The sequence below is a fragment of the Ambystoma mexicanum genome, chromosome 7p, assembly GCF_040938575.1.
Source record: "Ambystoma mexicanum isolate Mex_15411 chromosome 7p, UKY_AmexF1_1, whole genome shotgun sequence".
Lineage (NCBI taxonomy): Eukaryota > Metazoa > Chordata > Amphibia > Caudata > Ambystomatidae > Ambystoma > Ambystoma mexicanum.
The window spans coordinates 734,856,408-734,870,487 of record NC_090939.1 but is presented as its reverse complement, the minus strand read 5'-3'; the positions used below and the strand labels follow the sequence as shown (position 1 = coordinate 734,870,487).

General features: G+C 43.4%; 1 protein-coding gene across 7 annotated transcripts in view; it reads right to left on the bottom strand.

The window, feature by feature from the left end:
- The window catches only part of BEND2 (BEN domain containing 2), a 1,020,032-nt gene that overhangs the window by 643,234 nt on the left and 362,718 nt on the right, over window positions 1-14,080 (bottom strand). The gene's annotated exons all lie outside the window — the stretch shown is intronic.

The following is a 14,080-nucleotide window of genomic DNA, read 5'->3' as shown; positions in this document are numbered from 1 at the left end:
GCCCTATAAAACCTCAAAGGATCCATTAGTAGGTGCAAGAGCTCATTCGGTGCTCGCTGGAGAAAGGAAGATAAGAAGCTGGGGAAGGAGCTAAAGGCAGGAAACTGGAGACGAGCCCCTGTGGCCTGGGGAGACCTGGAGGCAGGATGCTGCAGGAGAGACCTAAAAGCCTGCAGAGAGGTCTTAGGAGGCTGGGGAAATGGTTGGGAGTTGAGAGACCCAGACATCTGTAAAAAGGACAGTGAGAGAGATACGGAAATATCAAATAACAGTGGTGGATATGAGGAAAGTGCCAAGGGGTGAAGACGGTGGAGAGTAAAGAGCGAATTGGGAATTCATAATTTTAACAATAGAAGTACCAAAAGGGGTGAAGAAGTTTGAAGTGTTGAAGCGACTTGGAATATTGTGAGAGATGGGCCAAAAAGGGTGAAGAAGTTGGGTGAGCTGGGACTATCTTTAGTGGTCTTAGAGAGTGACCCAAAGGAGTGAAGAAGGTGAGGAGAATATACAGTTACGAAAGAAACATCTGATGTGGGATGGATCAGGAAATAACAGGAGATAGCGGAACGTGAAGCAGAGGGTGCAAAGGAATTATTGAAATAAGTGAAGGAGCAGAGAAACTCAGGAGGTGACTCAAAGAGCTGAGCAGAGAATGTTGGGTATCCTAGAAGAGGTGGTAGAAGGAGAGAACTTTTAAAGAACCAAGTTAAGGGATATCAGGGCAAAGCGTAGAACAGATCATTTTTTTAAGTTGCGGTACGCCCCAAGATAAAAAGCAAAGTACACCCAAGAAGACAGATAACAAATGGCAAGGATTTGAGGGGGTGAGACTTGAGCGAGACGCTGGAGAGGAGAGAGAGATTGGAGCCAGTGGTTGGAGGAACTGAGCCCTGGTTGAGGGAGGAAGCTAGAGATGTAGTGTACACCCAGTCTCAACTTTAGGGTAACCTCCTGTCACCTTCTGGCTCCAATCCATCTTTTAAGGCCCGTCACTCATGGCCCCACTTACAGAATCCTTCCGCTGGTTCCATGTATGAGGCTAACACCCAGGGCTGAGAGCTAAAGAGAAAAGATCCCCAAGAACTGTGAAAAATAATGGTAGAGGAACGTTTAGTAATAAAAACCCTTTGTTAACCGGACTCCCTCGTCTGACCTGTTTGTTGATCAATGTCTGCTGTGTGACAGCGGGAATGGATATGGGGTGTTTTGAAATGTGCAATCATTTTGAAAAGCCCCTTTGTGTTTATGTGTTGCTTTTCGCCGAGATACAAAAAAAGTTTTCCTTGGTTGTTAAATTTCAAAGGAGTAAATCTATTGGACATTCTTGAGGCCTTCTTTATCAGAGGGAGATTTGGGCTTCCTACATTTTCGTTCTTGTTTCACGTCAGTTAATTGTTCAGAAAAACTGCCTGTTAGAGTCAGCGAGAATGAGGGTTCTTTTCTTTTGGTTGATTTGGTCCAAGATGGTTGTGATCGTGACTTCGTTTGTTGAGATGTGAGGGATCGTTAACCTCTCACAGGGTCTGAGCTTTGGCACTTTAAAGTAGTGTTGAAGATCTGAGGATTCAGTTTGGACTTCGGTCTGGCTCATTTTGGCAGTGATATGTGAGATTAAGACTACAGGAGTAAGCAGTAAACCCAATTGGTAGCAGTCCGCACCACCCAGATTTACCTGGTAGCTGTGGCTGAGCAGTCAGACTTCTCTCAAGATGAGTAGGGCAGTATACAGAGGATACACAATAGGGCTAAAAACACAGTAGAGAAAGCAAACACTGACCAGAGCTTTGTATCAAAAGTATATAATTATTTATTTAAAACACACTTTAGGAAATACCCTAAGCATTATAGATCAAAGGAAGTTCAAACACAATCATAAAAAGTATAAACACCACCCTTAATAATTATTAGACAAGTCTAGGTCAAAACACCACGATTTGTAAAAACAGATGTGAGTGCGTAACTTAGATGGCACTCCAATAAGTTAAAGGGAGAGAAAAAGGCAGGTCATTAAAATAAAACAGTTCCCAACACTTTTCTAAGACCACAGCAAGTTAGTGAAGGCAGAGTCTACTGTAGAGCCAATGTTCATAGGCCAGGCCCACTTTAAATGGAACAAGGCGAAATGTGCCCAAGATCACACAGTTTAAAAAGCACTCAAGTCTTTGCAGAAATGTTCAAAGGAGATTGGTTTGATGAGAAAGATAATGTTAGAAGGTGTGGGGGCCAACCCAGTTGGAAAGCCAAGGATTTAAGGGTCACCTTTAGCAATCTGCAGAAAGGGAGGCCAGGCAGAACACAGTACCTTAAAGAGTGAGGAAGCTCCAGCGGCGGCAGTTGTTCCTGGCAGCGGGTGCAGTTGATTTCGACCAGGGGAAGAGAAGATCTCGTTGAGGAGGAAACTTGGAGTCGTTGCACTGCCCAGGGAAGAGACCAGCCGTGGAGTTTGTTCAGTTAAAAAGGTGCGTTCCTTTTATTTGCGGTCACAGTGGTGAAGCTTGGCTATCCGGATGCCAGGGTGCTTGGCATTGGCGATTCGACCAAGGAACGTCCTGGAAGGCGAATGGCGAACTGGCTGTCCCCACCAGATCAAATGGAGAAGACTCTTACAGCAGAAGATCTTCTCTAGTCGTCGGGAAAGTGGTGAGGTCGTTGTAGCAGGGCTCCACCGGTGGTGTTGTCGTTGCAGATGGCTCAGCTTCTCCCCTCTTCGGATTTCTTAGGTCCTGTGGCGACTTTTGAAGTTCCAGTCCCCAAAGCCCTGCTTTTATGCAGAAAAAACCCCATTCAACAGCCTAGCTGTCACTCATACATGCTAAGTGGTGAGCCGGGCGGCTCACTACTGGGCCAATCAGAGTAGAGTGTGACTTGGGTTGCTAAGGCAACGCAGTCCAGGGTGCCAATTCCCCCACCCACACATCCTGTGGAACCCAGACAGAGTGGCACCAGTTGGAGGGCTTCTGTGGAGAAGCCCGCCGAAAAGTGGAACAAAGGGCCCGACCTTGGTTGGAGTTACAGACACAAACGCCATTTTGGAAAAGAGTTCTGGCGAAAAGACCCAACCAGTGATTTTATATTAAATAAATAAACCGGCGGTATCTTTAACATTGTACCAAAAAAGTGGTGCGTTTAAAATCAATGGGAAAATCCCATTGGAAATATTCTGGTGGAATAATTTGCGTGGTAACCACTGCCACCAGCCAGAAACTCGACAAGGGGGGACTGGAAAATGCCCCCTTGGAAACAGACCCAGGGGCAATCTAATTAACCCCTTAAAGTACTTCCACAATATGATGGTTTGTACTGGTTCTGTTCACATTTTGGACTAGTAAAGCCAATATTGACTTTACATGCCCTGGGAGACAGTAGTTAGTTCCAGGGTATGGAGTCTATGTTTGGGGGTCACTATGACACCCCTGTGTTACTACACTGAAGGTGCTATGTAACACATACACTAAAACAGATGATACCCTATGGAGTAAAAGACCCCATAGCCCATAAGCACACAATAAGTCAAAGACATACCTCAAATCATGCCTAAGAGTGGGAGGAAAAGAGTCTCACTCTTAGCAGGAGATAAAAACAAAACCCAAAAATCCAGCAAAGCTGCTGGGGGACTCACTAGGTTTGGGAAATTAGCTTTATAAGAGAATTCTCCCTAACTCTATGCAAGGGTTCAGTGGGATGATGGAATGTAGCGAGAACCAGAAGATAACTGAGTTGTCAGGCAAAGGAGTTGGGAAGGTTAGTTAAGAGGACAGAAGTAGGTTAAGGGTGTGTCTGGCATAGCGATTTGGGCTATTCAACTTCAGTTGGGGCCTATAGCTTGTAATTCTTTGGTGAATGTGTTGCTGGGTTCGCAATCCCAGTATAGTCTCAGTTTAGTTGGCAATCAGTTTATGTCTAGTTTTTCAACTCCATACTCCATAATATTCTGTTTGATAGTCCAAGTGTACTACGTTTGTGCATTTGTAGTAAAAATCCAATGTGACCAAACACTGTAAATTCCCAAATTGCAGTATGCCAGAATATTCCCGTTTCAAAATCCCAGTATAATTCCAGTTTGCACAATGCACAATGCACACCTATTCCCATTCATGCAAGCTCAGTAGATCTCCAGTTTGCACAATGCCAGTATTTTCTTATAAGAACGCCCCAATATACTGCACTTTGCGCAATGTCAGTATCTTCCCAAATTTACAACTGTTTACAGAACGCCCGCATCGCCCCAGTTTACTACTATACAATTCTGCTATATTCCCTGTATTGAAAATGTGACAACTGCAATACAAATAATGTGTAAAACTCTACGATACTTCCAGTTGGACAGCCCCATTAAAGTCCCAGTTTGTACTGTGACAGTATTTTACCATTTTGGCCAGTGTTCCAGTGTACACAAATCCAGTTTACGACTAAACAATTGCAATATACTTCCAGTTTACATTATAAACTCTCAGTATACTCCTACTGTATAGTACAGTTACACAATCCCAGCATTGTCCCACTTGTGGCAGTTATGTTTCCAGTCTTCACACAATTCCAATGTAATCCCAGTTAGACAATTCTGTTATACTGAAAAAATAATCTGCATGCCCACTGTGCAGTACTATTACAGTGCTGCATAGAAGGGACACCAAAACAATGTCAACCCTATGTTTTGCTACATACGTATAGTTACAAAATATACATATATTTTGTAAATGTGTGAACAATTCCAGACAAAGGACTCCGTTTTCTGTGTGTATCGATTTTGCCACATTGGTACAAATGTAAAGCAATATTTTTCTTAACAGCATTGATTTGTAAAAACAACACATTTGAAAATGTAGGCCTCTTATTTTGTTTTTGTACATGGTTTTTATTAATAGAAACCTTACACAAAAATACACTACATTAAATTCAAATGAGAGAAAACAAAATAAAAAAAACACAATAGCATAAAAACACATATGCAACACACAACAAATAATTTATTTTCCCTCACTTTCAACCAAAAGTGTTAACAATTGAAAAATTCCATCTATACAGCATAAGACTGTGCAACTCAAAGAAATACATCTTCCTCATAGGAACTGTAGCCAAAATGCACCTGGGTCAAATAACCTCTGACCAGCTACACAAGGAAAAAGATGTAATCCCAAGGCCCGGGTGCACAGACACAACAGTGATAAATGATACATGGTCTCCATCTCTTCAATAACATAGCAAAGTCTTCAGCATTTATCATGCCACTTCAGCAACGTTTTTGGCCCCTAAAATTTCCATCGTAGGATCTAGGATTAAGCGGAACTGCAGAAACCTTGTTCTCCACGCTGGCGATGAGAAATTCTGTACATATAATTCTGGGGCGAATGGAAACTTTGAAACCCTTGTGATGTTGTGAAATAAAGAGTAGTTCGACACAGCCTTTAATGATGAGGTTCAGTCTCTTTCTTCTACTACTACTCTCTTCACTTTGGCTGGATCGGCAATTAGCAGGTCGAATGAATGACCAAGCTTCAAAACGTGTCCTGAATTTCCCCTGCACACATTGAGAAGCAAGTTTTTACTTCAACCTTATATATTAAGCTAAGCTTGGTAAACAGGGTGTTAACTTGCAGGCATCGAAGTTTACGGATGCAAACTTTAACCTCAAATCCAGAGCAGCCTTCATGGACTAAAGACCAAGCTCCTGCCTGATCACTGCTACAGGGACACCGCTAGGAAGACTGAGCTCATTCCGCCATATCATACCCTTCAGAAAGTTCCTGTTTAGATGAGAAGCAAGAGAATACAAATCAACATCATAAAGCAACTTCGGCAGAATCTTAGCCTTATAATAAGTGATAGCTGGTAACAAGGAAAATTTACCAAGCTTAAAAATTATACGTCTTAACATGGCTGAACAAAAACCATACTCTTACTTTACATAAGATCTAGATGCGAAGTTTTGGATTTACCACTATGAAATAGTGAAACCCAGGTAAGAATACCGATCCACTCTCCCCAGAACTATCCCCTTTACCCTTTGTTCTGCTTCCTGCCACACACCATGATTTTTGTTTTAGCAATATTAATCCCAAGACCATGGGGGCCATAAACAAGGCCAATTTGTCTAATGAGCGCTATAAACCAAAGGGGGTCTGATTTAAGATAACTAGATCCTCTGCGTAGAGAAGGTACAAAAAAAGGACTGGAAGTCAATCCTTGGAGGAAAAGCTCCCTCCTCACCCAGCCAGGATCCCAGGTCTGAGAAATACAAATTAAAGAGCGTCAGAGCCAGGACACAGCCCTGTCTGACTCCACATTGTATACAAACCGGCTCTGATAGTCCACGCCCAGCATTCAATCGTAAACTAGATGCTTGAATCTGTGTGGAGGTTCATGAGAATGTCCAATAGGTTGTAAGGTATACTGCATGACATTAATTTCCTCCAAAGGATTCCTCTATCAACATTATCAAGTGCTGCAGTCAGATCTATAAAACATATATAGAGGTTCATTTTCCTGTCTACTATGATTAATTAGCATAGACAAAGTAAATCCATTCACTAAAGTGCCTATGCCCCTATGAACGGCAGACTGATTTGAGTCAAAACGATTTGGCCCCTTGATCCATTCGTTAAGGGTCCCCAAAAAAAACGGTGCAAAGGTCTTACTAGAGTCTAGAACAGTGATAAGCTTTTGACAGCTAATTAGCGCCCGATCACCCTTCTTGTAGATTGGCACAACGATAGCTTTCCGCCTAGACTCATGGATCGACTTGGTTCCAAGAATGTCATGAAATAAAATAGAGAGTAGATTAGCCCATAAGCCCCGATACTCCTTCATGATATTAATTAAGATCCCATCGGCCCTCCGCCCTTGAAAGCTTAGCTTTCCTGATCAAGAACTCAATGTTATCCATATCCACAGCCAAATCCCACTTCCCTGACCACCAACGGCTTGGCTACAATAGTTTGCTCCCTACCATACAACCTGGCCATATGGTCCCTCCAATGTCAATTTCCCTGTGGGGTCTGTCCAATGCCAATTCCCCCGTGGGATCTGTCTTGTCTCTCCAGATTATCGTTAAGGAGGCTCAATAAGGCACCAGCGTCATTCAACCTCATTAGCCCAAGATTTTCTTCTCCCTTTTATTGGTATAGCCAGACCTGCTGACTCTTCATCCAATTCTTAAATGACTGCATTAGCCTTTTTTTCTGCCATTTTTCTTCTCTTGGATCATTCTATACAATATTACAAAGGGCCTTCCTGCTCCTGGAACACCAAGTTCTTCTGCCCAACGTCCAATAACTGAACATGGTCATCAATGAACCTAGTCACATTGACAACCGAAAGAAACTCTCCAACCCCACCCTCGGACAGCATCTACAAACTCTCTATTAGAGACCCATTTCATTTTGAGATGGTGCATTTTTTCCAGTTGACTCGATTGCCTGCCTTATTCACTGTTAAATTGATCACATGGGAAGGTAACCCCTTCTTAACCTGCCAATAAAAAGAAGTTCCAAGGAATGAATTACCACTTTCAAAAGTGCTGAATATCTGGAAGTCCATACAAATATCTAGCAACAACCGAAAGAGAAACACAATCTATAGTAGAGGAGCTTGTACTGGAATGCCAAGTTTTCCCAAGAGAGCCAAACTCAAATTCCCACAGTGTAGATCCCATGCATTCAACATATTAGACCAAGCAGCCTCAGCTCTGCGCCTCTTACCTGACAACAGCTTATTCCTACGCTCAGCGAGAACCAAATCCTTGCGGCAGTAGCAATTCAGCTCTCCCGCCTATATAATGCGGCTCCCCCTGGCCACAGCCAAGCCAATCTTCAAAAATAACCTTAATACACTCCACAAAAGCATCATACCGCAGGGAGCACTGGTTCCAAGAGAGGTTTATCATTAACCACTAATTTAAACCAATCTCGAATGTCAGACTCCAAAGAGAAGCACAACAGCCAGAATTGCCGGATGGCTTGATTGAATTTGTGTAGAGGTACACCTCCAAGTCCCCTCTTATGGCAGTGAGGAGCACACCCATGGGCCTAACCAACCTCCCCCAAGAGGCTTCCAAAACATGCACCATATATCCATCCAACACTGGGGCATCCATGAGCTAGGTTTCCTGTATATCTATAATATGTAATTTTTTCAAAAGTGACTTACTATTTCCAAACTTTGTAAGATAAGAGGAGCCCCTCGAATTCCAGGAGGCGATATTCAAAATAGTATGCTAATTATAACATGCCTCCTTGTATGGTGCGAGCCCAAACCTCCAGGCAACCAATTTCACTCATAATCAGGTTTGCTTTCGGCTTCTGGAACCTCACGGACCACCACAGTTCTCAGCTGTTGGGGGGGCCTATGACAAACTCTTCCCAGAGTTTCCTTTACCCTAGGTAACCCCCTACACAAATTGAACCTCAAAGCTCTAAATGAATCGGCTTCCCCTAACAATAAATCAAAAATAGATTTTGACTTAATATGCAAATGCACTATGTCCACTCTTTCTTCTACAGGGAAATCAACATATACTATATCTCTTGAACAAATAACCCTCAAAGTCAGGACACAAGAAAGAACATCCAAAACATTAGATCTTTTCGATGGTGAGCAGTCATACGAAGACTTCATCTGTTCCAATGTCAGTACTCCAAACACCTGGTCCTGACTGTTCAAGAGTGGGTTCTCCACACGTCTCTCCCCAGCACCCACTAAAGTCATTGACGCAGATATTGATTTTGACTTAGGGGTGGAAAGGGGGAGGGGGTGGGGAGATACAATCTGTGTTCTTAATGGGGGTGATTTGTTTGCATACAAAGGGTGAGCCAGTATCTCCGCCGAAAAGATTGTTTCTGACAGGAGAAGGGCAGCGTCTAAAAGTTCTTCATCATCCAAAGTATCCTCATTCGGGGCCAAAGTCTCTAAATTGGAACATGTCGGTTTCTCACTTTGTACAGACGAAGCTACAAGAGCAGGAGGGTTAAAACAATGGCAAAATAGAACAAAGAGACATTGGAGCCTTTGTTAGGCCCCACTTGCAGGTCCTTAGCCACCCCCAGTACCGTCCTTTAAATCAGATCCTGATTATTATGCATGAAGTGAGTGACAGAAGAGGGGCCGAGGGCCGAACTACGGTCTTTTAATGAATTTAGCATTTTAGATATGAAATTACACAGGAATTTCCTTGAGCCTCGATTTTTACAAAATGTAACCCGATTTCAAACTTGTTGCTTTTTTAGGCTACTTTAAACCAGAGTACTTGGCTCAAGGGAAACTTCACCGACTCTGCCAGAATCCGAAACACTCTTAGCCACATGATCTTGAGCTGTCGTTGCTTTGGCAGAGTTCAGATGCTTTATTTTCATGTTCCTCTTCTTGTGAGGAGAGCTTAAGGTATCATCAACATCTCCTACAGAGATCACTCGCAACTCAGGATTGATCATCTTTACCTCCTCTCTTTTCAATGTAGCAGCCACAGGGTCACCCACTTGCACCCCTTGATCTACAAGGGGATGTCTATTAATAGCATAAGCAACCTCCCCGCAGCCAGAAGCCTTCTTCCAAGGCCCGGGATCATGCCGAGGATTATCATTTCCCAATGACAAAATAAAACCCTCCAGAATACATAATTTGCCATCACGCACTTCATAGGTGAGGCCATCGTACCTTCTATCCAAAGTATTCAAAATGTGAGATAACACTGGAAAAGAAAAGGCATCTATTACTTGTTCAGCTACTTTCCGGATATTCAACATTTTTCTGAGTAGGAGGCCCATCCCCAAATCTGACACCCTGCGCAGCCATTTGCGCACCAACGCAAGCAGACGGACACTCCTGCTCAGCTGACCACTGGGCAACAAATGATGAAACAGGTGAGCATGCCCTGTCAACGATCTTCCGCTGCGGCAAATAACACCAAAAGCCTCCCCATAATGCCTCTTCCAAACAACGCAGGCGACGATTCGGAGGCATGAATTGATGGAGTTCTATGAACAATCACCTCCTCTCGATCCTCGTGAACGTCTGGAGTATTGGCCCTCAAATCCAGTGAGACGCACCCTTTGAGCAAGCTCGCAGGAGACGACAGGCGCTAAAATAAACTCATCTGAAATCATCTCCGCATTTAGATGGCCATCTAAATAAAGTTAATCAAAGTGGTCAAGAGAACCTGATAAAGAGTGTGACTCTGGCAAATTGGACGCCGCCATACAGGAGAGAGCAGCTTCAGACTTAGGACTCGACTGGGTAGTTTCAATTTCACAGCCCACACGGGAAACCATAGGGTCAATGACTCTTTTGTTACCCTCATTTACGCTCGGCAAACAAATTGTTATAGGAGGCTTTGATACATGATAAGGTGGAACGCATGCTGGGGGCAGCCGATTAGGAGAAACATGTTTAAGACTTTGTGTGGAATTCGGCCTCTACTTCTCAAAGCATCAATGTGTACAGCTTACCCACAAGCTGCAGATTCCGAGCGACCGAGAGTGCTTTGAGAGGAATGGAGATGCTTGCCGATCCTTACAATCCTAGGCCTGCCGCTGACCACTTACACGCCCACTTGCGCGCCGGAATGGGCTTTTGACCTCTTCCTGATGATGCTGCCGACTGCCATAATCCTTAAAGAGGCTTCTCTACAAACTGCAAAAATATGAAAACCTCAGAAAACTGTGCTCAAAGCGTTTACAATCAACCAGAGTGAAATTGAAAAATGTTGCCGCAGCCACCGTTGACCACTTATAAATGTGAAAATGTAGGCCTCTTGTTGGTTTCTCCCTTTCCTGTCATCCATGCAATGCAAGCCAATGGGCGTGCAAAAGAAAGCATTCAAAGTGCAGGAAATCAGATGACTTCTCTTTAAATCAGGCCACACTTCAGATGTGGGTCAGGCCAGCCGTAACCAATCACGGAATGCTCAATTTGCTTTTTAAGAGCATCTGTATGCTGAAAATCAAACTATGCTTGATGTGCAAGTTAAGCTTGTATTTTCTTATTTTTTTCTCTTTGATATATAGGTACGTCGGTACACAAAAAGAGAACTGAGATTAATGTGATTAGTTGCGTCCCAGATCCATGCGTTGCAGTTTGTAGGACAAAAGTAATGCTGTTTTTAAGTGTGGTCATTTATGGAAAAGATGTGAAAGAAATTTGATTTGGAGGTGGATTTGGAGGTGACCGTTCAATGGGTTTTGCAGGTGAATTTAAGCAAACAGGTCCCCATGTGTACTGAAGTTGAAAATAGAACTTTGCCGGGCCCTATGGCTCCTTTTACTGCCATCCAAGCACTATTATGTTTAACTTGAATTAATGTGGAAAAATACCAGTTGTAACTTATTTCCTTTAACCGTGCAAAAATAATACAGATAACATTATAACTAAATACATATGTATGAATATAAAAAAATAAAACCAGAAACTTTACTCAAATAATAAGGGAAGCAAGTGTAGCAGAGGCTCATTGCTTTACTCTTCGATAGAGAGAGTTCTAACGAAAACATATGGCGACATCAGCGTTGATGTTGGAACCCGAAAAAGGTAACAAAATGAGTACCCCCAAAACGACACAAAACATTTTTAGCATGTCGCCCTAGTAAGCAGTTCCGACCAAAGAAGTCACCTGTGTGATGCCAAACACATGCTACAAATCCCTGTAATTAATTTCTTAGTTCAATAAAAGCCAGAACAAATAAAAACATACACAACTATTTCCTCTATCAGGAAGGGGTACCATTATGTAAAAACTAAGAATCCCATAAATGACCATTTCTTGAATAGTGAAAGCCAATAGTGCCACCCAGTGGACATAACGTTTACCAAACGTAGATGAGATGTGCAGCAATCCAATCTGGAATGCCCAACGGATCGCAAACCACACTTTGATTATGGACCCTCTCGCTTAAGGTGTCACACAGTCTGTACCGCGGCTGTGCCATTAATTTAAAAACATAGTTCAACTCCAAAGTTACGAATTAAGATATCGTATATCATTAAGTTGTATGACTGACAAACAACTAGGACCGACGGCTCTAAGGTTAGAGATACGCCTGTTGCTAATTAGAAGTCGCAGTGGGGTGCGTGGACCACTGGTCATATTTCTGGATGCTGTTGAGACATGTGGATCGGTTCCGCAACACAGACCAAATGTCCTCCGGGAGAGCCGTATTTGCATTTACCTGTTCACAGTTAGCCCACAGCAATTCATTAACGCATGCATTGATAAGCCGGTTGAGGGATCCAGACTTTAGCGATTTGCAGTGCCAGATTCACCATTGTTACTGTTTTACACAATGGAAAAGGGACACCCAAAGGGCAGCTCAGAGGGCGAGGCAGTATGCTGGAGGTTGTAATGGTTGCCCTGTTTGGCTAGCATTTATCACGAAAGCCTGCTAACCAATGGGCAATACCAAGCCAAGTGCATGAAGCTTGCTTCATCCATTTTTCATCTTCGGCAGGCACCAGTGGCTGTGGCGGTCAAACTCTCTGATCTTGTTTGGAGTGTAGTAAATTCGGTGCAGGTATTTGAAGTGTATTAATTGATATTTTGGGCTGATGGATATGGGTCTGTCTGGATGCATGTCTCACCACGAATCCATAGAAATAACCTAATACAAAATACCGAATGAGAAATGACCTAATTTATTTAACTGAAAATAGTAGGTATTTTAGTATGAGAATGGTAAATAATAGGTGGGGGTGCTGGATAGGTATAAGTTAGGGTAGAGAGGATAAGGGAGGGTGCAGGGCACCCCACATTATAAAATAAAAAAAAGCAACAAGTCATTTTCGTTTTTCGGTCAAAAAAAGGAGGTCATATCTCAATTCGTTTTTTGTTGTTGAAATGATCAGATATCTTCTCCCTGTCCAGTCCAGCGCTTTGTGTCACCTGCTTCTTGAAGCCAGAGATGGACGCTCTCTCCAAACGTCAAGTAAATTATACATAGCTGATACCCGGGCCAAGGATGACTATGTATCATCATCAAGGGTGCTCGTAGCAGATGGTTTCCGGAAGCTAATCAACAATTTATGTATTTCTCCCTTAATTTTGTGGTATAGGAGGAGCGAGTGTAAGAAAGAAGAGGGCTCCAATTGCGGGAAAACCTTCACTGAGAAGAATGTGCCATTGACAAATAAGTCATCGAATGTAAGGGACAAGTTACTTACCTGTAACTCTTGCTCTCCAGCATGGGTCCTGCATGGATTCAGATGTTTATAAATATTCCCAGTCATCAGGCTGGGAATCCTGGTAAAAAAGAAAGCAGTTTAGCTTTAAACTTAAAACTGCTAATCTCCTCTATAGCCTATCCGTGTCCTTTGGGTCATATTGCCCCCAGCCAATGACACATGTTCTCCTAAACCTCATCCCTGGTGGGCATCTTCAGTTTTGGTAATGCATGTAAAGTGGCAGCATGAACCAAGAAGAGGAAGAGAGGGGAAGGAGGAAGGGTTTGCATGTGAATCCATGCAAGACCCATGCTGGAGAAGTTACAGGTAAGAAACCTGTTCCTTCTCCAGCATGGGGTCTTGCATGGATTCACATGCTCATGAATACAATTCCACAGCAGTACATATACACAACAACGGGAGGTTGCAAGGCTCACAGAACCAATTAACACTTACCCCTGGAACAGACTCACCTAAAATAAACAGGTTGCGTAGCACCCTTGTCCTACTTGGGACTCCTCCCCGGAATCCCTGTCCTTGCAGTAGAATCTCGTGAAGGTGTGGGTAGACTTCCACGTAGCAGCTTTGCAGATGTCGAGCGGAGGAACACCAGAGAGAAACGCTGTCATTGCTGCGATGGCTCTGGTGGAGTGGGCTCTCGGCTGGCCTGGAAGAGGTCTGTTGGCCAGACGATGACAGTGCATGATACAGCTGGAGAGCCACTTGGATATGGAAGCCTTAGAGAGGGCCTTCCCATGTACCACAGGTCCAAAATTTATGAAAAACAGACTTCTTCTGAACAAAAATCGCCCTTGGTGCTGTAGATGAGCAGCTACCGGGCCAAGCATTTGGTGAATACCTTGGAGAGGCTTTCAGGCCGAAGGGAAGGACCTTGACTTGCTAGTGCCGTCCTTGGACAACAAAACGCAGGAACCTA